This window comes from Heterodontus francisci, chromosome 29 (genome assembly GCF_036365525.1).
Source record: "Heterodontus francisci isolate sHetFra1 chromosome 29, sHetFra1.hap1, whole genome shotgun sequence".
Classification (NCBI taxonomy): Eukaryota; Metazoa; Chordata; class Chondrichthyes; order Heterodontiformes; family Heterodontidae; genus Heterodontus; species Heterodontus francisci.
In genome coordinates, this window is record NC_090399.1 from 65374274 (window position 1) to 65401345 (window position 27072).

General features: G+C 50.8%; 1 protein-coding gene across 6 annotated transcripts in view; it reads left to right on the top strand.

Annotated features, from left to right (window-relative positions):
- LOC137345664 (ABC-type oligopeptide transporter ABCB9-like) overlaps nt 1-27072 on the top strand; it is a 183868-nt gene that overhangs the window by 147105 nt on the left and 9691 nt on the right. For 3 of the 6 annotated variants that reach the window (XR_010968604.1, XR_010968603.1, XR_010968605.1), the window contains exon 12: nt 752-863. The gene's annotated coding sequence lies outside the window, so the exon portion shown is untranslated. Of the gene's footprint in view, nt 1-751; nt 864-11013; nt 11074-21023; nt 21680-27072 lie in introns of those variants that run through there. The other 3 variants (XR_010968601.1, XR_010968602.1, XR_010968606.1) reach the window with 3 other exon arrangements.

The window sequence follows — 27072 nt, forward strand, 5'->3', positions numbered from 1 at the left end:
ATTATTCTTTCATGGGATGTGGGTGTCGCTGGCAAGGCCAGCATTTCTTGCCCATCACTAATTGCCCTTGAACTGAGTGGCTTGCTATGCCATTTCAGAGGGCAATTCGGAGTAAACCACATTGCTGTGGGTCTGGAGTCACATGTAGGCCAGACCAGGTAAGGATGGCAGATTTCCTTCACTAAAGGACATTAGTGAACGAGATGGGCTTTTACAACAATCAATGATAGTTTCGTGGCCCCAATTCTGAGACTCGTGTTCAATTCCAGAATTTTTATTAATTAATTGGGTTTAAATTCCCCCAGCTGCCATGGGGGGATTTGAACCCACATCCCCAGGGCATTAGCCTGCGCCTCTGGATGACTAGTCCAGTGAGATTACCACTATGCCACCGTCTCCCCTTAAACCCCTATATTACTGCTAGACGAATTATTCAGACTATTACAAACGGCAATGTCAGAAATTTAACCCCAAAAGGAGCCAAAATGCCCAATCTTCAGTTTGGCTTTCGTGGGTATGTACAAGTTAAAATGGACATAGTCTTGACAAGTGTAAAATACAAGTAATCAAGTGCCTTACCCACTGCGGTGACTGTGCTCTGATATTCTTTGGGAGATTAGTCTAACTGTATATATTTCAGGGAAGTGTTGCAGCCCAGTGTATGCCTTTTTATTGTCCTTTGAAAAAGTGGAGAGAATGGTGATGCACTAAAATCTCGTAAAATAACCCTAACCTCTGCTCTATATTGCAGACCCCTGATGGAGAGCAATCCCTTTCTCTTGAGCTGGCAGCCAGAGTTTATGCTCATTAATCGACAGCAGCACGGAATCACTTTCGTCCCTAACCCCAGTACCACACAGGAGGTGAGGAACTGAACACTGCAGCTTGGCCTAGTGGCTGATACTCGTCGCTCCGTCATGCTGTCAGGAGATGGTGTCTAGTCTGAACGGGCATTCCGCTCGGCTTCTTAGTAAGAAGCAAGCGCAGGGGCGGCACAGTGGCGCAGTGGTTAGCACCACAGCCTCACAGCTCCAGGGACCCGGGTTCGATTCTGGGTACTGCCTGTGTGGTGTTTGCACGTTCTCCCTGTGTCTGCGTGGGTTTTCTCCGGGTGCTCCGGTTTCCTCCCACAAGCCAAAAGACTTGCAGGTTGATAGGTAAATTGGCCATTATAAATTGTCGCTAGTATAGGTAGGTGGTAGGGAAATATAGGGACAGGTGGGGATGTTTGGTAGGAATATGGGATTAGTGTAGGATTAGTATAAATGGGTCGTTGATGTTCGGCACAGACTCGGTGGGCCGAAGGGCCTGTTTCAGTGCTGTATCTCTAATCTAATCTAATCTAAAAAAGCTGGTACAGAGACCAACAATGTGGGTCTCAGCAGAAGCTTCAGTGACAGTTTACTAACCTCAGTATAACTCTTGTTATGACCAGATGAGAAATGTGCCTCGGGATCTTTTGCAGTCTTTACCTGGTCTTATTGTAACGGGGTTTCATTTCTAACACACTGTTGTTTGAGCTACCCCTTTGTGAATCCTTGTTCACAACTTTCCAATTATAAGGCAAAGAAACCAACACACCAGGTTTTCTCAGGTTTAAAGGAGAAACGTGAAGTTTATTAAACTTAAACTTAAACTCTAATACGGTCAACGCCTACGGATATACAACACGCCCATGCTAGCATGCACACGTGATACACACATGCAAACAGGGACAGAAAAGAGAAGAGGAAAGTATAGAAGAGAGGGGTTTGAGGCAATTTCAGAAGAGTTTCTTGTTTATTGTGCTTCAAGCTCACTTGATGGTAAGTAGTCTTGCTGTTTGCTGGGGTTCAGTGTTCTTAAACCTTGTTCGTGTAGGAAACTTTTCTCTTTTTGAAGTTCACATGTTTTCACAAGATTCAGTTCCCTGAGAGATGAGCAGGCAGACTGGAGAGGAGGTAATCCTTGCTTCAGTGCCAGGAGCACACGGCTTTCTGAGTTCAAATTCCGTTTTTCCAGTTTGAAACTCCCCTAGTTGGCCAGCATGTGGTCATGTGACCGACTGGTTTGACCAGGTCTCCTCTATGTGTTGGGGCGGGAACTGGTTCCTTTGTTTCAACACTGTCTACTAGTATGCAAATGTCCTTCCAGTCAGGGGCTTGCAATTTTAAGCTTTCATGTTCATGTGGCAAAATAATGGGTGCCTCAGTCTTGATAGGTGGGGGCAAAATCCTGGAACTCCCTTCCTAACAGCCACAGTCCCACATGGACTGCAGCGGTTCAAGAAGGCAGCTCACCACCACCTTCTCAAGGGCAATTAGGGATGGGCAATAAATGCTGGCCTGGCCAGTGACACCAACATCCCATGATCAAATGAAAAAAAAAGACAACATGAGGAAAACTTCTGGTACACAGCGAGTGGTTAGGATCTGGAATGCACTGCCTGAGAGAGTGGCGGAGGCAGATTCAACTGAGGCTTTCAAGAGAGAATTGGATAAGTATCTGAAAGGAAAACATTTGCGGGGCTACGGGGAAAAGGTGGGGGAGTGCGTCTAACTGGGTTGTTCTTACAGAGAGCTGGCATGGACACGATGGGCCGAATGGTCTCCTTCTGTGCTGTCACCATTCTATGATTTGATAAGTTTTCACCAATTCATGATTTGCAATGGAGATTGCAGTCTTTGGGAACTAGTACCCTGTGCAGCAGTGTAAGCTCACTGACAGTATCTTCTGGATTTCTACATTATTCTGTGCCTGTGTGGCCTCGCAAAGTTGCTATGCTGACAGCTTCACTCTCAATATCACAGCAAAGTCCGGTCCAATGTATGTTCACAATTCCTTACCTCCCTATCTAGAAAGCCTGCAGGTTTATTGAGGCAGATGGCAACCCCTCTTTGCCTTAGCTTCATTACTGCAGTCTATTATACAGATGATTCAATCATATAATGGTCCTCCTGCAATCCAGAAGCAAAAGATTCAGCTCACTCCCAGGGCAATGCTTTCATGGATTCTCTGAGCATGGGCTTGACAGGGTGGATGCTGAAAGGATGTTTCCCCTTATGGGAGAGACTAGAACTAGGGCCGCTGTTCGAAATAAGGGGTCTCCCATTTGGGACAGAGGTGAGGAGACTTCTTTTTCTCTCAGAGGGTTGTTAGTCTGTGGATTTCACTTCCCCAGAGAGCAGTGGAGGCTGGGTCATTGAATATTTTTAAGGCTGAGTTAGATAGATTCTTGATTGACAAGGGAGTCAAGGGTTACAGCAGGCAGACAGGAGAGTAGAGTTGAGGCCACAATCAGATCAGCCATGATTTTATCAAATGGCAGAGCAGGTCCGAGGGGCTGAATGGCCTACTCCCTGCTCTAATTCATATGTTCGTACGCATGTTTTTAAGAATGCACTGATAGAGGGAATGTCTGGAACCCCGTTGTTCTCCTCTTGGCCTGTTCCCCAGTTGTGGAATCCACCCCAGTAATGTCCCCAGACCCATTAGATTAGCAAAAGGCCCCCCCAAAGATTAAACCAAGATATCCATCGGATGATGAAGGTTCTCCAGCAATCAGCCCCCGAACCTGGTCCCTACTCCAATGGGCTGGAGGTCAAAATCAGCCTTAGTTTTGGTCTGGACACAACTTAACCAATTAAAGCAACTTACAGTGATTACATTGGATTTGGGCACAAAAATAGGCCATTCAGCCCAACCAGTCCCTGCCAGTGTTCATGCCCCAGTAGAGCCTCCTCCCATCTTTCCTCATCTGAATCGATCAGCATAACCCTCTATTCCCTTCTCCCTCATATCCTTGTCTAGCTCCCTCTTGAATGCATTGACACTATTTGCACAGTACTCCAGGTGGGCTTGAACTAAGGCTTGATAAAAGCTTAGTATAAGGTTATTGTCCAACGCTCTTACTCTCCTCTAGCCAGTGCAAGTATTACCACCATATATATATATATATATATATATACTTTGATTTCCATCAGTTCCTTCAGCTTCATCTGTGGAAAACACACAAACCATGAGTCCCTCTGCTTCTTTGAGTCAGTCAGAGATCACTTGATGTGTGTCGTTGCTCCCGAGGCCAGGTGGTATTTTGAGCTGGCTCAGATACACCCAAATGAACATCCCGATGCCCTCCTTCTACATGTTCATCACTCTTCCCTGCATGTAACAGCTGCACCATCTTGCTCCTCCTCCAGTCATGCCTACACTAGCGCCTGCGATCTCCTTTAAGGAACACAGTGGTCCCAGGTAGCACTGGATAGGGAGTGGAACGAGCAGACACACGTGGGACAGAGGGCAATGACTGAAATAACTTCAACTGGTCCCTGGTATGTTTTGGAGTAACGTGTGCCTTGTAAAGAGATGGTCAGTCTTTGACATTAACGGGGAGAGGTTCCTGACAAGGCAGAGTGATAGAGCCTGTTACATCAAATAATATAGTGATTAACATACTGCCCAATATCCCATTGGACTGGGTTAACATGTTGATCATTGCGTTGGCTGCCTTGGCTTGACCACTGTTAGAAGCAGCAAACAAATTCACATCACATAAGTGTTCACATAGAGTGGCAGTATATTGTTTGTGTGTGATAACCTGTAATTCGGGATTACTAGGTTCAGGGACACAAAGGTCACAGAGAGGAGCAGATCCTGGCTACTGATGCTGTCATGTGGGGATAATATAGCTGTTCAGAGTCAGAGTGGATGTCTGTTACAGGTCAGTCCCTCCCTCATGGGGTCAGGACCTGGAGAGAGGGGACGTTTGTTACAGGTCAGTCCCTCCCTCATGGGGTCAGGACCTGGAGAGAGGGGACGTCTGTAACAGGTCAATCCCCCTTCGTGGTGTCAGGACGTGGAGAGAGGGGATGTCTGTTACAGGTCAGCCCCTCCCTCGTGGAGTGAGGACCTGGAGAGAGGGGACGTCTGTTACAGGTCAATCCCCCTTCGTGGTGTCAGGACGTGGAGAGAGGGGATGTCTGTTACAGGTCAGTCCCCCCTCGTGGAGTGAGGACCTGGAGAGAGGGGACGTCTGTTACAGGTCAGTCCCTCCCTCGTGGGGTCAGGACCTGGAGAGAGGGGACGTCTGTTACAGGTCAGTCCCTCCCTCCTGGGATCAGGACCTGGAGAGAGGGGACGTCTGTTACAGGTCAGTCCCTCCCTCGTGGGGTCAGGACCTGGAGAGAGGGGACGTCTGTTACAGGTCAGACCCTCCCTCCTGGGGTCAGGACCTGGAGAGAGGGGACGTCTGTTACAGGTCAGTCCACCCTCGTGGTGTGAGGACCTGGAGAGAGGGGACGTCTGTTACAGGTCAGTCCCCCCCTCGTGGAGTGAGGACCTGGAGAGAGGGGACGTCTGTTACAGGTCAGTTCCCCCCTCGTGGAGTGAGGACCAGGAGAGAGGGGACGTCTGTTACAGGTCCGTTCCCCCCTCGTGAGGTCAGGACCTGGAGAGAGGGGACGTCTGTTACAGGTCAGTCCCCCTCTCGTGGAGTGAGGACCTGGAGAGAGGGGACGTCTGTTACAGGTCAGTCCCCCATCCTGGAGAGAGGACCTGGAGAGAGGGAACGTCTGTTACAGGTCAGTCCCCCCTCGTGGAGTGAGGACCTGGAGAGAGTGGACGTCTGTTACAGGTCAGTCCCCCGTCCTGGAGAGAGGACCTGGAGAGAGGGGACGTCTGTTACAGGTCAGTCCACCCTCGTGGAGTGAGAACCTGGAGAGAGGGGACGTCTGTTACAGGTCAGTCCACCCTCGTGGAGTGAGGACCTGGAGAGAGGGGACGTCTGTTACAGGTCAGTCCACCCTCGTGGAGTGAGAACCTGGAGAGAGGGGACGTCTGTTACAGGTCAGTCCCCCGTCCTGGAGAGAGGACCTGGAGAGAGGGGACGTCTGTTACAGGTCAGTCCACCCTCGTGGAGTGAGGACCTGGAGAGAGGGGACGTCTGTTACAGGTCAGTCCCCCGTCCTGGAGAGAGGACCTGGAGAGAGGGGACGTCTGTTACAGGTCAGTCTCCCCCTCGTGGAGTGAGGACCTGGAGAGAGGGGACGTCTGTTACAGGTCAGTCCACCCTCGTGGAGTGAGGACCTGGAGAGAGGGGACGTCTGTTACAGGTCAGTCCACCCTCGTGGAGTGAGGACCTGGAGAGAGTGGACGTCTGTTACAGGTCAGTCCCCCGTCCTGGAGAGAGGACCTGGAGAGAGGGGACGTCTGTTACAGGTCAGTCCACCCTCGTGGAGTGAGGACCTGGAGAGAGTGGACGTCTGTTACAGGTCAGTCCCCCGTCCTGGAGAGAGGACCTGGAGAGAGGGGACGTCTGTTACAGGTCAGTCCACCCTCGTGGAGTGAGAACCTGGAGAGAGGGGACGTCTGTTACAGGTCAGTCCACCCTCGTGGAGTGAGGACCTGGAGAGAGGGGACGTCTGTTACAGGTCAGTCCACCCTCGTGGAGTGAGAACCTGGAGAGAGGGGACGTCTGTTACAGGTCAGTCCCCCGTCCTGGAGAGAGGACCTGGAGAGAGGGGACGTCTGTTACAGGTCAGTCCACCCTCGTGGAGTGAGGACCTGGAGAGAGGGGACGTCTGTTACAGGTCAGTCCCCCGTCCTGGAGAGAGGACCTGGAGAGAGGGGACGTCTGTTACAGGTCAGTCTCCCCCTCGTGGAGTGAGGACCTGGAGAGAGGGGACGTCTGTTACAGGTCAGTCCACCCTCGTGGAGTGAGGACCTGGAGAGAGGGGACGTCTGTTACAGGTCAGTCCACCCTCGTGGAGTGAGGACCTGGAGAGAGGGGACATCTGTTACAGGTCAGTCCCCCTCTCATGGAGTGAGGACCTGGAGAGAGGGGATGTCTGTTACAGGTCAGTCCCCCGTCCTGGAGAGAGGACCTGGAGAGAGGGAACGTCTGTTACAGGTCAGTCCCCCCTCGTGGAGTGAGGACCTGGAGAGAGTGGACGTCTGTTACAGGTCAGTCCCCCGTCCTGGAGAGAGAACCTGGAGAGAGGGGACATCTGTTACAGGTCAGTCCACCCTCGTGGAGTGAGGACCTGGAGAGAGGGGACGTCTGTTACAGGTCAGTCCACCCTCGTGGAGTGAGGACCTGGAGAGAGGGGACGTCTGTTACAGGTCAGTCCACCCTCGTGGTGTGAGGACCTGGAGAGAGGGGACGTCTGTTACAGGTCAGTCCCTTCTCGTGGAGTGAGGACCTGGAGAGAGGGGACGTCTGTTACAGGTCAGTTCCCCCCTCGTGGAGTGAGGACCAGGAGAGAGGGGACGTCTGTTACAGGTCAGTTCCCCCCTCGTGAGGTCAGGACCTGGAGAGAGGGGACGTCTGTTACAGGTCAGTCCCCCTCTCGTGGAGTGAGGACCTGGAGAGAGGGGACGTCTGTTACAGGTCAGTCCCCCATCCTGGAGAGAGGACCTGGAGAGAGGGAACGTCTGTTACAGGTCAGTCCCCCCTCGTGGAGTGAGGACCTGGAGAGAGTGGACGTCTGTTACAGGTCAGTCCCCCGTCCTGGAGAGAGGACCTGGAGAGAGGGGACGTCTGTTACAGGTCAGTCCACCCTCGTGGAGTGAGAACCTGGAGAGAGGGGACGTCTGTTACAGGTCAGTCCACCCTCGTGGAGTGAGGACCTGGAGAGAGGGGACGTCTGTTACAGGTCAGTCCACCCTCGTGGAGTGAGAACCTGGAGAGAGGGGACGTCTGTTACAGGTCAGTCCCCCGTCCTGGAGAGAGGACCTGGAGAGAGGGGACGTCTGTTACAGGTCAGTCCACCCTCGTGGAGTGAGGACCTGGAGAGAGGGGTCGTCTGTTACAGGTCAGTCCCCGGTCCTGGAGAGAGGACCTGGAGAGAGGGGACGTCTGTTACAGGTCAGTCTCCCCCTCGTGGAGTGAGGACCTGGAGAGAGGGGACGTCTGTTACAGGTCAGTCCACCCTCGTGGAGTGAGGACCTGGAGAGAGGGGACGTCTGTTACAGGTCAGTCCCCGGTCCTGGAGAGAGGACCTGGAGAGAGGGGACATCTGTTACAGGTCAGTCTCCCCCTCGTGGAGTGAGGACCTGGAGAGAGGGGACGTCTGTTACAGGTCAGTCCACCCTCGTGGAGTGAGGACCTGGAGAGAGGGGACGTCTGTTACAGGTCAGTCCACCCTCGTGGAGTGAGGACCTGGAGAGAGGGGACATCTGTTACAGGTCAGTCCCCCTCTCATGGAGTGAGGACCTGGAGAGAGGGGATGTCTGTTACAGGTCAGTCCCCCGTCCTGGAGAGAGGACCTGGAGAGAGGGAACGTCTGTTACAGGTCAGTCCCCCCTCGTGGAGTGAGGACCTGGAGAGAGGGGACGTCTGTTACAGGTCAGTCCACCCTCGTGGAGTGAGGACCTGGAGAGAGTGGACGTCTGTTACAGGTCAGTCCCCCGTCCTGGAGAGAGGACCTGGAGAGAGGGGACGTCTGTTACAGGTCAGTCCCCCCTCATGCAGTGAGAACCTGGAGAGAGGGGACGTCTGTTGCAGGTCAGTCCACCCTCGTGGAGTGAGGACCTGGAGAGAGGGGACGTCTGTTACAGGTCAGTCCACCCTCGTGGAGTGAGAACCTGGAGAGAGGGGACATCTGTTACAGGTCAGTCCCCCGTCCTGGAGAGAGGACCTGGAGAGTGGGGACGTCTGTTACAGGTCAGTCCACCCTCGTGGAGTGAGGACCTGGAGGGAGGGGACGTCTGTTACAGGTCAGTCCCCCGTCCTGGAGAGAGGACCTGGAGAGAGGGGACGTCTGTTTCAGGTCAGTCCCCCGTCCTGGAGAGAGAACCTGGAGAGAGGGGACATCTGTTACAGGTCAGTCCACCCTCGTGGAGTGAGGACCTGGAGAGAGGGGACGTCTGTTACAGGTCAGTCCACCCTCGTGGAGTGAGGACCTGGAGAGAGGGGACGTCTGTTACAGGTCAGTCTCCCCCTCCTGGAGTGAGGACCTGGAGAGAGGGGACGTCTGTTACAGATCAGTCCCCCATTGTGGAGTGAGGACCTGGAGAGAGGGGATGTCTGTTACAGGTCAGTCTCCCCCTCGTGGAGTGGGGACCTGGAGAGAGGGGACGTCTGTTACAGGTCAGTCTCCCCCTCGTGGAGTGAGGACCTGGAGAGAGGGGACGTCTGTTACAGGTCAGTCCACCCTCGTGGAGTGAGGACCTGGAGAGAGGGGACGTCTGTTACAGGTCAGTCCACCCTCGTGGAGTGAGGACCTGGAGAGAGGGGACATCTGTTACAGGTCAGTCCCCCTCTCATGGAGTGAGGACCTGGAGAGAGGGGATGTCTGTTACAGGTCAGTCCCCCGTCCTGGAGAGAGGACCTGGAGAGAGGGAACGTCTGTTACAGGTCAGTCCCCCCTCGTGGAGTGAGGACCTGGAGAGAGTGGACGTCTGTTACAGGTCAGTCCCCCGTCCTGGAGAGAGGACCTGGAGAGAGGGGACGTCTGTTACAGGTCAGTCCCCCGTCCTGGAGAGAGGACCTGGAGAGAGGGGACGTCTGTTACAGGTCAGTCCACCCTCGTGGAGTGAGGACCTGGGGGAGGGGACGTCTGTTACAGGTCAGTCCCCGGTCCTGGAGAGAGGACCTGGAGAGAGGGGACGTCTGTTACAGGTCAGTCTCCCCCTCGTGGAGTGAGGACCTGGAGAGAGGGGACGTCTGTTACAGGTCAGTCCACCCTCGTGGAGTGAGGACCTGGAGAGAGGGGACGTCTGTTACAGGTCAGTCCACCCTCGTGGAGTGAGGACCTGGAGAGAGGGGACGTCTGTTACAGGTCAGTCCCCCGTCCTGGAGAGAGAACCTGGAGAGAGGGGACATCTGTTACAGGTCAGTCCACCCTCGTGGAGTGAGGACCTGGAGAGAGGGGACGTCTGTTACAGGTCAGTCCACCCTCGTGGAGTGAGGACCTGGAGAGAGGGGATGTCTGTTACAGGTCAGTCTCCCCCTCCTGGAGTGAGGACCTGGAGAGAGGGGACGTCTGTTACAGATCAGTCCCCCATTGTGGAGTGAGGACCTGGAGAGAGGGGATGTCTGTTACAGGTCAGTCTCCCCCTCGTGGAGTGGGGACCTGGAGAGAGGGGACGTCTGTTACAGGTCAGTCTCCCCCTCGTGGAGTGAGGACCTGGAGAGAGGGGACGTCTGTTACAGGTCAGTCTCCCCCTCGTGGAGTGGGGACCTGGAGAGAGGGGACGTCTGTTGCAGGTCAGTCCCCACCTCGTGGAGTGAGGACCGGGAGAGAGGGGACGTCTGTTACAGGTCAGTCCCCCATTGTGGAGAGAGGACCTGGAGAGAGGGGATGTCTGTTACAGGTCAGTCCCCCCCTCGTGGAGTGAGGACCGGGAGAGAGGGGACGTCTGTTACAGGTCAGTCCCCCCCTCGTGGAGTGAGGACCTGGAGAGAGGGGACGTCTGTTACAGGTCAGTCTCCCCCTCGTGGAGTGAGGACCGGGAGAGCGGGGACGTCTGTTACAGGTCAGTCCCCCCCTCGTGGAGTGAGGACCTGGAGAGAGGGGGCGTCTGTTACAGGTCAGTCTCCCCCTCGTGGAGTGAGGACCGGGAGAGCGGGGACGTCTGTTACAGGTCAGTCCCCCCCTCGTGGAGTGAGGACCTGGAGAGAGGGGACGTCTGTTACAGGTCAGTCTCCCCCTCGTGGAGTGAGGACCTGGAGAGCGGGGACGTCTGTTACAGGTCAGTCCCCCCCTCGTGGAGTGAGGACCGGGAGAGAGGGGACGTCTGTTCATACCCACTCCCCCCTCATGATGATACCCACACTGAGGGGGATGACGCAGGGAGCCCCAGCCCACCCAGCAGAATTTGCCGGCCTGTCTGAACAGGCTGTAATGTCAGCATAACCAGATTACAGCCTAAATTCTTGCTCCGGCCAATGGGAATCAGGATTTAAATCCCCTCTGACCCCAGGAATTTCAGCACCAAAAAGGCAGTGTTCTGGCACTCGGGGAGGGGGGAGTTCCTCCACGTGCTGTGTCGAATGGAAATGTTTTAAAGAAGCAGTTTGTGATTTTGTTACAGCTGGCGGAGAGAAAGTCTGCCCCTGCTGGGAAGTACTGAGCAGCAGCAGAAGTGAAAAATGTGAGTCAAATTGTGCATTTTGCTTATTTGCCAAAAATCAATAGGCAGGATCCGGGGGGCAGAGTGGGAAGAGGTCGTGAAAGTGGGAGGAGCTTTGTGTGTGGTCGAAAGACTAAAGAACCTTTTTTCTGTGCTTTATATTTTGTGTAAGGCAGAGAGGAAATGTCTGCAGCTTTTCTGGACAAGGCAGGATCATTCCAGAAATACAGCCTGATCTCAATGCAATAGTTCAACAGAATAGACCCACAGTGGGTCACCTTGAGGCAGTTGCCAGCGTTCGCCAGAGCTGGCGGGCAGTCATAAAGGCGGGGCTAAAGTGTGGCGAGTCGAAGAGACGTAGCAGTTGGCAGGAAAAAAGACAGAAGCGCAAGGGGAGAGCCAACTGTGTAACAGCCCCGACAAACACATTTTTCTGCAGCACCTGTGGAAGAGTCTGTCACTCTAGTATTGGCCTTTATAGCCACTCCAGGAGCTGCTTCACAAAACCACTGACCACCTCCAGGTGCTTATCCAGTGTCTCTCGAGACAAGGAGGCCAAAGAAGGGTCACCTACATGAAAGAGATATATGGATTGATGATGGCAAGTGTCCTTTGTTTAAGGACAAAGGCCAGGCAGGGTAAACAGTGATAGTGTGTAATCCAATACACATTACAGCACTGCAGAGAGATAGTAGTGGATATGCGCACTGACTCACCCTGTTTGCCAATTCTAAATTGCTGTGTAAACACCACAGACTGGGATTTACTTGCTAGCATCTTGTCCATCCTGCAGACTCTGTACAAACCCAGCTGCTTTGGCTTTCTGAGCTGCCTCTCTCACAATCCTGGAGACCATGTGAGATATTCTCACACATCTTTCTTTTGGGCCTCCTTATCTCGAGAGACAATGGATACGTGCCTGGAGGTGGTCAGTGGTTTGTGAAGCAGCGCCTGGAGTGGCTATAAAGGCCAATTCTGGAGTGACAGGCTCTTCCACAGGTGCTGCAGAGAAATTTGTTTGTTGGGGCTGTTGCACAGTTGGCTCTCCCCTTGCGCCTCTGTCTTTTTTCCTGCCAACTACTAAGTCTCTTCGACTCGCCACAATTTAGCCCTGTCTTTATGGCTGCCCGCCAGCTCTGGCGAATGCTGGCAACTGACTCCCACGACTTGTGATCAATGTCACACGATTTCATGTCACGTTTGCAGACGTCTTTATAACGGAGACATGGACGGCCGGTGGGTCTGATACCAGTGGCGAACTCGCTGTACAATGTGTCTTTGGGGATCCTGCCATCTTCCATGCGGCTCACATGGCCAAGCCATCTCAAGCGCCGCTGACTCAGTAGTGTGTATAAGCTGGGGGTGTTGGCCGCTTCAAGGACTTCTGTGTTGGAGATATAGTCCTGCCACCTGATGCCAAGTATTCTCCGAAGGCAGCGAAGATGGAATGAATTGAGACGTCGCTCTTGGCTGGCATACGTTGTCCAGGCCTCGCTGCCGTAGAGCAAGGTACTGAGGACACAGGCCTGATACACTCGGACTTTTGTGTTACACATAGAGCAAGCGAAAAGGACCAGTTCCTGACTCACATCAGCAACCTGAGACAAGAGGAAGAGTATCCAACGATTATACTGTGTACTGCAGAACTCACAAGAAGAACCCAGTTAGACTGGCTTCCGGCCTGGCAAAGCCTCCATTATAAAATCCTCATCCTTATTTTTCAGCTAGGCTGACGATAGCAAAGTCAAGCAGTAGGCCTTGAAATTCCTGAGTGAGGCCCAAAGCAGAAACTATCTGGAGAAGTAACTGTGGAAAAGGACAGAGAGGTAATTGCAGACCAATTGAAGGAGTCAAAGGTAGGTTTTGCCTTATATGGAACAGGGCCTAAGCTTAAAAAAAAGGTATAAAGAAAAGCCCACAGGAATGTCTTTGCTGCGGTGGTTAGGGTGGTGTGGTCGGACATCCCGAAGTCGGGCACGGACGATTTGTTGGCAGATTGATCACAGGGATGGATTCCGACTTGCAGGGCTGCTAAGAAACTGGGATTATCGTGAGTATGTATCATTGCTAAGTGGTATAACAAAGGTGTACCACATCTAGTGGAACAGTATTCAAGTTGTTGTGTGCCATTGATACCCAGACTAAAGGCTAGAACCTTCAGACCAGCTAGAGGGTCTTACAGAAGTTGGTGAGCCAGCCAGGAACGTTGAAGGTAAAGCAATGTCAGAACATACTGTGGATGGGTTCGTCACAAAGTACATGGGCAGGGAAACTACCTCTCAGACGGAGGTGGGTTCGGGTTATCCTGGAGGAGGAGGATTCGGTAGATGAGGTAGAACAGTGGACACAGGGGTCCACTCGTAAGCAGACCTTGATGAAAGCAGTTTGGCTGGTGGCAGATCAGTGACAGAGAGATGAGGCTGAGAAAATAAAACTCAAGCAGGAGCTGAAGAGAGATCAGAATCTCAGTGAACGGGGTGTGGTTATTAATGGGTTAATGAAACAGCTGGAGGAAGAGAGAGAGAGATGAGGAAAAAGGACAGTGAAAGATTTGAGCTGGAATGGGAATGGTGGTTAAACAAGACTCAGTACCTGGCAAGTCAGTGTGTTAACAATCAGCACCAGTGTGATGAATGGGCTGTACATAGAGCAGAGCCGTAGGGCAGACAGAGCAGAACAGGGAGGCTGAGGAGCTGAATGTCGCCGAACGTGTTATACACCAACAGTGTCAAGGGGAGAAAACTATTAAAACAGATCACACTGAGTTGTCTGCGCAAGATACAGAGATTGAGAGAGAGGTTACAAGTGCAGAGGGATGTTGTATGATGGATATAGGGAAGGTAACAATGACAGAAGTAGAGGTAAAGAAGGAGCCCAACATCGATGTGGGCTTAGGAAGGGGTAATCCTTTAAAATTGCTGGAGAAAGTGATACAGGGTCCCACTAAAAGCCCGACTGTTTATGCTGAGAGATTGTGGTCAGCATACAACAGAGCCCATGGAGATCCAGACCGGGTCCGAGACAGACTCCAGGGGGTACATTTAAACCACTGGCTGCAGACACTGGTAGCCCACTCGTTACCCTATTTACAACCAGCCTTTGAGGACTTTGACCCACGGGCAGCAGACAATACAGAAGCAGGGGTCTTGAGAATGATGACAGTCCGACTCGTGAAAAGAAAGGCAAAAAAGGCCAAGGACAGGGCTATTAACAAGCCAAAGGCGAATGTGTGTGATATTCAAGGGACAGCCCCGAAGAAATGGCAACATGAAGGAGGGTCCAGAATGCTAGGAACTGTGCAGTGTTAGAATTGTGGAGGAAAGGGTCACTTTAAACGAGACTGCAGAAAGCCTCTCAGGGAGAAGGGGAAGCACTGGACAGGCACCACCAGGTCCTAGTGCCCCCACTTCCACAAGATAGTAGAGTATCTGACAAAGGAAGTAAAGGAGCTTGAACCATCGCAGGGGTTGCAGAAGCCCCCAAGGAGAACCAATGCTGACAGGGCCATGCCCAGCCCGAGTTACTGTGTCCAGTCAGGTACAACGAGTGGGGGCGACCATGTGTGGACAGTGAGGTAGAGGGGTAGACAGGGGAATATTTAGTTGATATGGGAGCATCCCGCACTGTAGTATATTGTTCATCACCCCAATCATCCCCATGGTCTAGTGGGACCTTGTAGAATTAGAGGGATTTACAGGCGATTCAGAGTCTGGGGCAGTAACTAAACCACCAGGAGTCAGGGAAAGGCCCCTGCAGACTAAATGAACTGCAGCCAACCCGAGGAGTGGGTGCTCGGAGCTGATTGGATGGCTGCACATTGCGTTGCCGTGGACATGGCCAATGATTGCCTGTGGGGAGGAGAGGAGGGAGTAGTTAGCATCCTGCCTCGATGGAGGAGGACATGGCCCGTTGCCTCTGTAAGATCATGTGACTTTGAATCCCAATGGATTTGGAAGTTAAGGCTTTGCCTGAGCCCCTGTTAGCTGCTAATGTGCAGAATGAGGGCGAACATCATACCTATACAGGAGAAGGGGTATGGGACACTAGCAGTGGATTTAAGGCAGGATTACACCCAGAAGGAAGAGACATATATGTGGATGGGTCCAGTTTTTTGGAGAAAGGAGAATGGAAGACAGGATGGGGTATCTATGATCCCAGAAGCGATATAGAAATGGCCGTTAAACTGCCAGCCACACTCAGTGCATTGCAGGCTGAACCAGCAGCTGCCACCTATGTAGTGACCCATCCTCAGGAATTTTCCACTCCTTACACAATCTGCTCAGATTCCATGTTGGTAAAGGCGATGACCCCCGGGAATAATAACAAAAACATAGCCCTCCCTCCCGACCTGAAGGAGGTACAACAAAAGGATGTGGTGTTAAAAGCAGTCTTGCAGGCAAAACATGGCAAAACCCAAAATACGGTCCATTTAGAGCACTGGAAGTTAAGGAAGAGATTCTTTTTAAAGGGGACAGGTGGACAGGAAGTGATGCAGTCAGCACGTGGAGGTCTGGAGCAGGACATCCAGGCCCTGAGGCAACATGGGAACAGATTGTGAGGGTAGGATTGTGGTCCCACATGTGGAGTATTACTGTAAAAGCTGTTTAGTCTGCGCTGTAAACAATCCAGACCTCCACAGAAGGAAGATACCTATTGGACACACTTGACATGTCGACGGGCCTTGGAAGTGCATTCAGATTCATTTTAGAGCCACTCCTGACCTCTAGGAAGGGCAATAAATTTGCCTGGTGCTGGTGGAGAATTTTACCAAGTGGGTAGAGGCATTCCCATGCAAGTCAGCTACCGTGCTATGGACAGTAAAAACGTCAGTAAGAGAGGTGTTCTCTAGAGGGGGACTCCCTAAGGTTGTAGAATCAGATCAAGGCAGTCACTTCACAGGGAAGGTGATGCAGGCGGCTCTGAAGTTGGGAATCGAAGGGAAATGGCAGGTGGAACACAACCCACACTCTTCAGGGATGAATCGGACTTTAAAGGTAGCCCTTCGCAAAGAGTTAACAGAACAGGAAAGGAAATGGGATGAAGTGCTTCCTTTGGTTCTGATGGGAAGAAAGAGCGCCAAAGCTAAGGGAATGGGGTATTCACCCCACGAGCTGGGAACTGGGTGAGCCATGCGTACATCTTCACATCTGTTGATTCCCACCCTTTCCAAAAGACAAATCCAAGAGATTACCAAAGATACGTTTATGAAAGATCTCTGGGAAACTTTGAACAAACTGAATTTGCAGATGGCCTGCAATATCAAGCAGTCCCATCAGAGAAACCGACTGCAATTGGCACCAGACCAGCCACAGGAATGGTGCATAGGCGATCAGGTGATGGTGTGAAACTATGCAAGGGTGGGTGTGTTTGAACCCCTGTACAGACCCTCCAGCATGGTGGACAAGGCGGGCCCCATGGTATATGCAGTGCAATTACTTAAACAGGTGAAGTGATTCCACATTGACCAGATGAAGCAAACAACGTCCCAAATCAAAGCACCTTGTTAGCAGGAAACTGTTATGTGCACAGTGGGTCAAATCACGCCAATGGTGTGGGATTGTGAGGAGCCCCAACAAATGGCACAACAGGGTGGGTGATCATGATGATGATGGTGACAGGGATGGGGCAGACACAAATGCAGCCCGACCCCAACAAACCACGAAGGAAGAAGAGGAAAATTCGGAGGAGTCACGACTTCTGTAATGGGGACAAAGTAAATAAAGAGCACACATGAACTAACGGTGGTAGTGGTGAGGCTTGGGTTCTGTATTATGTGCCCTCGGCCCAAGCCAAGGGTAGTGACTCTGACGTGGGAATACGATAAGGGAGAACTGAAAGGAGCATCTGATTCTGTGCAGTACAATGATACTAAGGCTGTTACTGTTTGCTCTTCCCAAATGACGTAAGAACAGGGTGTGTACACATGTGCTCCTAGCCAAGGGTGTGCACTTAGGGGTTGTTGCTGGGAATAAGGGTGGTATTGCCTGAGGAACTGCCCTTGTCACCACCTCCCAGCCATAAGCAGCCACCTCCCAGCCACAGTGTCCCAAATACATGCCTGGCCCAAAGAATGGTCTAGTGTTAATGCTCCGTGAGGTGGTACTGGTGATGTTGAACTTAACGGGGATAGAATTATCAGATTGTTATGGTAAAAAGACAAGAAGTCTGCAGGAGCGACTGTCGAAACAGGTGCTGGACCAAGCCATTGGCCTGGAGATGGGGATAGTGGGCTGGATACAGTACTACAGATCTGCGGGAATGGAATAAAATCAAGCAAAAAAAGGGGGTTTAGACAATGATTTTATTATTAGAGATACAGCACTGAAACAGGCCCTTCGGCCCACCGAGTCTGTGCCGACCATCAACCACCCATTTATACTAATCCTACACTAATCCCATATTCCTACCAAACATCCCCATCTGTCCCTATATTTCCCTACCACCTACCTATACTAGTGACAATTTATAATGGCCAATTTACCTACCAACCTGCAAGTCTTTTGGCTTGTGGGAGGAAACCGGAGCACCCGGAGAAAACCCACGCAGACACAGGGAGAACTTGCAAACTCCACACAGGCAGTACCCGGAATCGAACCCGGGTCCCTGGAGCTGTGAGGCTGTAGTGCTAACCACTGCGCCACTGTGCCGCCCTGACATAGTATTTAATGTGAGTACATCACTAGTGAATAGCATTGATTTGGCCTCTCTAGAGGGGAATATGAAGGATATTTTGACTATAGGGAATACCAACCAGGATTCTGAGCTAAACGAGGACCAAAAGATGACTGTCCACCTGAAAAGGGTGGTGGAACAGTTGGAGAATCATGCCAGGACTATCAATAAGCTCATCCGGGAGGATAGGAAGATCTCTGATGAGGCTGCCAGAAATACTGTGTGTGTTATGTATGGCTCCTGGTTGGTACAGCAAGCCCATGAAAACATGAGACAAATTTACAAAGGGGAGGAGCCCTCATGGCTTACTAACGGTCGTTTGGAAACATTGAACAAATATGAAAACAACATCACTGTGTTGTTGTCCGGTATAGATCTATCCTGTACAGATAGAATGTAAAAGGGGTAATCTTAAAGTGATGGGATTGGTAATTTACTTTCCGGTACTACCATACGGGGTGACACCACTCCTGATATATCGGATCGAGGACATTGGAGTTTTAGAAGGGATTACCATGTGCAGTATCATGATATCCTACCGTGTGTAGTGAATTTGGGTGATTATGTGACACAATCACTGACCAACGCAAACAAATGGACCACTGGGTTGAGCACTACCTAGAACTGTACTCCAGGGAGAATGTTGTCACTGAGACTGCCCTCAATGCAGCCCAGCCTCTACCAGTCATGGATGAGCTGGACATACAGCCAACCAAATCGGAACTCAGTGATGCCATTGATTCTCTAGCCAGCAGAAAAGCCCCTGGGAAGGACAGCATTACCCCTGAAATAATCAAGAGTGCCAAGCCTGCTATACTCTCAGCACTACATGAACTGCTATGCCTGTGCTGGGACGAGAGAGCAGTACCTCAGGACATGCGCGATGCCAATATCATCACCCTCTATAAAAACAAAGGTGACCGCGGTGACTGCAACAACTACCGTGGAATCTCCCTGCTCAGCATAGTGGGGAAAGTCTTTGCTCGAGTCGCTCTAAACAGGCTCCAGAAGCTGGCCGAGCGCGTCTACCCTGAGGCACAGTGCGGCTCTCGATCAACAGAGAGATCGACTGTTGACATGCTGTTCTCCCTTCGCCAGCTACAGGAGAAATGCCACTAACAACAGATGCCCCTCTACATTGCTTTCATTGATCTCACCAAAGCCTTTGACCTCGTCAGCAGACGTGGTCTCTTCAGACTACCAGAAAAGATTGGATGTCCACCAAAGCTACTAAGTATCATCACCTCATTCCATGACAATATGAAAGGCACAATTCAACATGGTGGCTCCTCATCAGACCCCTTTCCTATCCTGAGTGGCGTGAAACAGGGCTGTGTTCTCGCACCCACACTTTTTGGGATTTTCTTCTCCCTGCTGCTCTCACATGCGTTCAAGTCCTCTGAAGAAGGAATTTTCCTCCACACAAGATCAGGGGGCAGGTTTTTCAACCTTGCCCATCTAAGAGCGAAGTCCAAAGTACGGAAAGTCCTCATCAGGGAACTCCTCTTTGCTGACGATGCTGCTTTAACATCTCACACTGAAGAGTGCCTGCAGTCTCATCGACAGGTTTGCGGCTGCCTGCAATGAATTTGGCCTAACCATCAGCCTCAAGAAAACGAACATCATGGGGCAGAACGTCAGAAATGCTCCATCCATCAATATTGGCGAGCACACTCTGGAAGTGGTTCAAGAGTTCACCTACCTAGGCTCAACTATCACCAGTAACCTGTCTCGAGATGCAGAAATCAACAATCGCATGGGAAAGGCTTCCACTGCTATGTCCAGACTGGCCAAGAGAGTGTGGGAAAATGGCGCACTGGCACGGAACACAAAGGTCCGAGTGTATCAAGCCTGTGTCCTCAGTACCTTGCTCTATGGCAGCGAGGCCTGGACAACATATGTCAGCCAAGAGCGACGTCTCAATTCATTCCATCTTCGCTGTCTCCGGAGAATACTTGGCATCAGGTGGCAGGACCGTATCTCCAACACAGAAGTCCTCGAGGCGGCCAACATCCCCAGCTTATACACACTACTGAGTCAGCGGCGCTTGAGATGGCTTGGCCATGTGAGCCGCATGGAAGATGGCAGGATCCCCAAAGACACATTGTACAGCGAGCTCGCCACTGGTATCAGACCCACCGGCCGTCCATGCCTCCGCTTTAAAGACGTCTGCAAACGCGACATGAAGTCCTGCGACATTGATCACAAGTCGTGGGAGTCAGTTGCCAGCGTTCGCCAGAGCTGGCGGGCAGCCATAAAGGCGGGGCTAAAGTGTGGCGAGTCAAAGAGACTTAGCAGCTGGCAGGAAAAAAGACAGAAGCGCAAGGGGAGAGCCAACTGTGTAACAGCCCCGACAAACAAATTTTTCTGCAGCACCTGTGGAAGAGCCTGTCACTCTAGAATTGGCCTTTATAGCCACTCCAGGCACTGCTTCACAAACCACTGACCACCTCCAGGCGCGTGTCCATTGTCTCCCGAGATAAGGAGGCCAAAGAAGATGTGATAGGAACCCGTATGGTGGGTGGTAACACTCGAAAGGGTAATGTAGTGTGTCCCTACAGGATGGAAAGGCATGGTCAGTTGACCTGTGGGTTTGACATCACAGAAATTGTACCATGAAGATAGTGAAGGCAATCTTTAAGCCTACTCAGGTAGCCTATGTAGAGGAGAGAAAGTATAATGTCACCACAAACAGGAATCAGTATGAAATGCCCAATAACACTACCTACCTTTTGTTTTACTCCTGAAAAACCTGCGATGGTTGGGGAAAGAGAACTGGTGAATATTTACAGTCATAACAGCACTGAAATTAAAGGCTGGGACATTAATAAAGGGGAGTTGCGGCAGTATGTGGAAAGATATGGTTATGATATTCCCCCACGACCAGAACATCGGGTTAAGCTACAGAAAGAGATTGATAAATCCCAGAAAATATACCAGTTGCAGCAAGTGAATCAGGAGATCCTGCAGGAAATCCAGACAGTGTTGATGGGATATGTTATGAGACTGGAGAAGTAATATTGAAGTCCACCCTTGGATATGAATCATTTCTCACATATTGGTTGTTATACAGTTGCTTATTGTTTGATATCTATTATATGATTTATGTCACTGACGTAGACATGGAAAGCTGAAACAATGGGCTAAAAGCCTACAGACTAAGCACGAAAAGCTAGTGTAAGTGTCATAATGTTCTTAGAAGATGAGATTATACATTTAAAGGGTAGATGCTGTATGTAAATGTATTATTTTACCTTTTAATGTGCAATCACTTTTTACCCATGTAACTGTTCCTTTAGTTCTTTCGTATTAATGAATGTAGACCGGTTGTGGTGGAGTCCTGAGTGTGTGGAGTCTGTCTCATGGTGACAACATGGAACATCGAAGTACCCAGATGGAAGACATTGAATGAACTGCATTGTGGGCTTGAAAGCGCAAGGCAGGATGGTCAATCTGATCATGACAAAGCCTTGTCAGAATTAGCAAGGTCTGAAAAACTAATTAAACTGCAAAAGTGCTTGCATCGGCAAAGAGATCCAGGCCTTCCTCATTCAGAGTGAAAAAAAATGTCTGTCTGTACTGGTCTGGAGATCACTAATGGTACTAGAGATAACAGAGAGGAGTTAGGTCGGCTTTACCTCAAGCAGTGAGCCTTGAAATTCTTGTGTGAGGCAGAAGGCAGAAACATCTGGACAAATAACTGTTGGAAAAGGACAGTGAGCAAAAAAAGGTATAAAGAAAGAGCCCACAGGAGCATCTTTGCTGCAGTGGTTATGGTCGGCTATCCGAAAGTCACACACGGAAGATTCATTGCCAGCGGATTTACCGCTGAGACAGACTTCGGCTTACAGGACTGCTAAACAACCGGGATTATTGGGAGTCTGTACTATTGCATAGTGGTATTCTTTCTTTTGGGCCTCCTTATCTCGAGGGACAATGGGTAAGCGCCTGGAGGTGGTCAGTGGTTTGTGAAGCAGCGCCTGGAGTGGCTATAAAGGCCAATTCTGGAGTGACAGGCTCTTCCACAGGTGCTGCAGAGAAATTTGTTTGTCGGGGCTGTTGCACAGTGGTATAATAAAGGAGAATCACATCGAATGGAACAATATCCAAGTTGTTGTGTGCCATTGATACCCAGAGTAAAGGCTTTAGACCAGGTCGAGGGTCTTACAGGCAACAAAGCGGAAGATACAGCATAATGGGGGGAATTGTGAGTAGGTGGGAAGGGAAAATAGAAAAACAGAATATCTTTTGATTGGGTGTCCGTACATGAATCACAGAAAGTTAACATGCAAGTACAGCAAGCAATTAGAAAGGTATATGGTATGTTAGCTTTTATTCCAGAGGGATTGGAGTGGTTTTTTGATTTGTTTGTGTGATGTGGGTGTCACTGACTAGGCCAGCATTTATTGCCCATCCCTAATTGCCCTTGAACTGAGTGTCTTGCTAGGCCATTTTAGAGGGCATTTAAGAGTCAACCACATTGCTGTTACATGTCGGTCAGCAGATTTCCTTCCCTCAAGGACATTAGTGAATCAGATGGGTTTTTACAACAATTGACAATGGTTACGATTAGACCAGCTTTTTAATTCCCAAATTCATTGAATCCAAATTTCACCATCTGCCATGGTGGGATTCGAACCCATATCCCCATAGCAGTAGCGTGGGCCTCTGGGTTATTAGTCCAGTGACATTGCCACTACACCACCACCTCCCCCCAGTGTAATGGTAAGGAAGTCTTATTACAATTATGCAGGGCATTGGTGAGGCCACATCTGGATTACTGTGGGCAGTTTTGGTCTCCTTTCCTTACTTGTCCTAGTGGGAAGCAACATAGGTTTACTAGACTGGTTCCTGGAATGAGGGAATTGTCCTATGAGGAGAAACTGAGCAGACTAGGCTGATATTCCCCGAATTTAGAGGAATATGAGATGAGCTCATTGAAACATGAAAGATTATGAAGGGACTTAACAGTGTAGACATTGAGAGGTTGTTTCCCCTGGCTCAGGAGTCTACAACACGTGGACATAGTCTCAGGATAAGGGGTCAGCCATTGAGGACTGAGATAAGAAGAAACCACTTCATTCAAAGGGTTGTGAATCTTTGCAGTTCTCTATCCCAGAGAGTGGTGGATGCTCAGTTGTTGAGCATATTGAAGACTGAGATGGACAGATTTTTGGATACTGAGAGAATGTTAGGGCAATGTGGATAGTGCAGGAAGGTGGAGTTGAGGTTGAAGATCAGCCTTACTGAATGGTGTAGCAGGCTTGAGGGGCCGAATGGTCCACTCTTGCTCCTATTTCTTCTGTTCTTGCGATTACCTGATTCTGCACTGGATGCCCAGGTCCAGGAAGAGGGAAATCATTTTCCCTCAGTGGGCAGGAAGGCCTTCACAGCCAGTGTGTGGAGGTCCCTGAGCTGGGCAATGACAGGATCTTCACTCCCAGAACATGGCTCCAATGTTGACAGATGTTCAATGATCTCACTAGAGTTGTCAACGTAAGAATCATGGTATTTTACTGTCTGCTCACACCTACCAACCTCCAGCATCAATGGTCATAATATTCACTGTTACAACCGGCACAGTGGCGCAGTGGTTAGCACTGCAGCCTCACAGCTCCAGCGACCCGGGTTCAATTCTGGGTACTGCCTGTGTACTGGGTACTGCTCCGGTTTCCTCTCACAAGCCAAAAGACTTGCAGGTTGATAGGTAAATTGGCCATTATAAATTGCCCCTAGTATAGGTAGGTGGTAGGGAAATATAGGGACAGGTGGGGATGTGGTAGGAATATGGGATTAGTGTAGGATTAGTATAAATGGGTGGTTGATGGTTGGCACAGACCCGGTGGGCCGAAGGGCCTGTTTCAGTGCTGTATCTCTAAAAAAAAACCCTCAGGTTCATAGCCACACCTCCCATTACACATCAACTATTCTACCATGACGTGCACTTACTCACAAGAAGACTGTCAAGAGCACATACATTCTTGCAGGAAATGTTCGCATAGAACACCAGACAGGAGACTGCCAGTAGAGGAGACAGAGCCCAGACACCCCCTTTCCCCAGTCACAACACCAGACAGGACAATGCCAGTCAAGGAGACTGAGCCCAGATACCTCATTACTGCAGTCAAAACACCAGACAGGAGACTGCCATGAGGGGACGGAGCCCAGACACCCACTTTCCCTAGTCATAACACCAGACAATAGACTGCCAGTAGAGGGGACGGAGCCCAGACACCTCATTACTGCAGTCAAAACCCCAGACAGGAGACAGACAGCAGAAAAGTCAGAGCCCAGACACCACCTTTCCCCAGTCACACATCCAGACAGGACAATGCCAGTCGAGGAGACTGAGCCCAGACACCCCCTTTCCCTAGTCATAACACCAGACAGGAGACTGCCATGAGGGGACGGAGCCCAGACACCACCTCTCCCCAGTCACAACTCTAGACAGGAGACTGCCATGAGGGGACGGAGCCCAGACACCACCTCTCCCCAGTCACAACTCTAGACAGGAGACTGCCAGTAGAGGAGACAGAGCCCAGACACCCCCTTTCCCCAGTCACAACACCAGACAGGACAATGCCAGTCAAGGAGACTGAGCCCAGATACCTCATTACTGCAGTCAAAACACCAGACAGGAGACTGCCATGAGGGGACGGAGCCCAGACACCCACTTTCCCTAGTCATAACACCAGACAATAGACTGCCAGTAGAGGGGACGGAGCCCAGACACCTCATTACTGCAGTCAAAACCCCAGACAGGAGACAGACAGCAGAAAAGTCAGAGCCCAGACACCACCTTTCCCCAGTCACACATCCAGACAGGACAATGCCAGTCGAGGAGACTGAGCCCAGACACCCCCTTTCCCTAGTCATAACACCAGACAGGAGACTGCCATGAGGGGACGGAGCCCAGACACCACCTCTCCCCAGTCACAACTCTAGACAGGAGACTGCCATGAGGGGACGGAGCCCAGACACCACCTCTCCCCAGTCACAACTCTAGACAGGAGACTGCCAGTAGAGGAGACAGAGCCCAGACACCTCGTTACTGCAGTCAAAACCCCAGACAGGAGACAGACAGCAGAAAAGACAGAGCCCAGACACCTCATTACCACAGTCAAAATCCCAGACAGGAGACTGACAATGGAGGAGACGGAGCCCAGACATCCCTTGTCACAACTCAGACAGGAGACTGACAGCAGAGGAGAAGGAGCCCAGACACCCCCATTCCCTAGTTGGGATGATCCCAGACATCACAGACAGGGGGAGAGTCGAGGCTGTGGTGCCTGGCCTTGCTGGAGGCTGCATCACCCAGGATTTCTCCACATCTCATCCCCCATTTACCCTTCTCACTTCTCGCAGCCCCAGACCCTGACACACTGGTCCAGCCTGCACTCTGTTCTCCAGCAGACTCGGAGGGAGACCTGAGGCCTGGTCCAGTCCCAGGAAGGTGGCCTTGGCTCCATGTGGGAGAGCCCAGGCCTCCTGCCTCAGGATGATAGGGTGCCTGCTTCCATTGCCACCCATTCTGCCAGTGCCCAAGTTAGTCACAGTCATCCTTTTTTTTAATATTCATGTGGGATGCGGGTGTCGCTGGCAAAGCCAGTGTTTATTGCCCATTCCTACTTGCCCTTGAACTGAGCAGCTTGCTAGGCCATTTCAGAGGGCAATTAAGAATCAACCATTGCTGTGGGTCTGGAGTCACATATAGACCAGACCAGGGAAGGACATTAGTGAACCAGATGGGTTTTCTTTTCCAACAATCGACAATGGTTTCATGGTCACCATTAGTCTAGCAATTCCAGATTTATTAACTGAATTCAAATTTCACCATCTGCCGTGGTGAGATTCGAACCCATGCCCCCAGAGCATCAGCCTGGGCTCTGGATTACTAGCCCAGTGACATTACCACTATGCCCCTGCTTCCCTATTTCTGACCCAGACTGGCCTGGCTCAGTCCGAGAGGCTGCAGGCTGTGGCTGGGCCCTCAAGGCCCAGAGCTGCCCTAGGTCACAACATCCACCTCAGCCATCTGAAAGGTCTTCAATGGAAGCTCAGGAGTCTCCCAAGTCACAAACTCCAGCCACTGGGGGCAACACCTTGTAGGAGCATGAAGAGAAGGGCAAGGGGACCACAGGGCTGGCACTGAGGCCTGGCACAAGGGTGATGCAGAAAACACTGCCTCCCATCCCCAATGTCGAGATTTAACAAACAATTACAATATCTGTGCCTTTCTGCGCCCTTCATACGCAAAGCTGAAAATGTGACTGTGCTCGATTATCGGGATTTGTATGACCTGAATCAATCCAGTGTCCTTCCACTCATTTCAGTCTCCCTAGGGCGGCACAGTGGCGCAGTGGTTAGCACCGCAGCCTCACAGCTCCAGGAACCCGGGTTCGATTCCGGAAACTGCCTGTGTGGAGTTTGCAAGTTCTCCCTGTGTCTGCGTGGGTTTTCTCCGGGTGCTCCGGTTTCCTCCCACAAGCCAAAAGACTTGCAGGTTGATAGGTAAATTGGTCATTATAAATTGTCACTAGTATAGGTGGGGATGTTTGGTAGGAATATGGGATTAGTGTAGGATTAGTATAAATGGGTGGTTGATGTTCGGCACAGACTCGGTGGGCCGAAGGGCCTGTTTCAGTGCTGTATCTCTAATCTAATCTAATCCTCTCCCCCAATGGGAATATCAGGATGTTTGAAAGGATTTCAACTGACATGAAAACCTGCCCTCAGTGTTCTTTTATCCCTTTCAATCTCAAATGTTTACCGCTCTGACACATTAAGGAAGAGTAAGTAATTAATCACTCTGAATAATGAGGTGTTAAGGATTTATTGATGACCACAATTGCTGGTGTACTCTGTACATTTTGAACTGAAGCTGCTGCTGCTGGCTTGCTGTTGTTGCTGGAAGTCAGGTGTTTTCCCGGAAAGACTTGTTGTTGTTGCTGGAAGTCAGGTGGTTTCCCAGAAAGGCTTCTTTTCCTCACACGACCTCTCAGTGCCCCTTTTAAAAAGTATTTCCAGGGACTGTTTTTTAAAGTCAAGCGGCCTTTACATGACCCCCTTTGAAAACCCCAAAGTTTAACATTTCTTCAATCTTTCAAAAATGAATCCTCAAAAATATATTTAACAAAACACAGAGGTACTTTCGAAACAGTGGGCTTATCATGAATATTAGTCGACAGTCTATTGCCAGAAATGGAGACAGAGAAGTCGAGGAAGGGAGGTGTCGGAGATGGACCATGTGAAAGGTGAGAGAAGGGTGGAAATTGGAAGCAAATTTGATGAAGTATTCCAGTTTGGGGCGAGAGCAGGAAACAGCACCGATACAGTCATCAATGTACC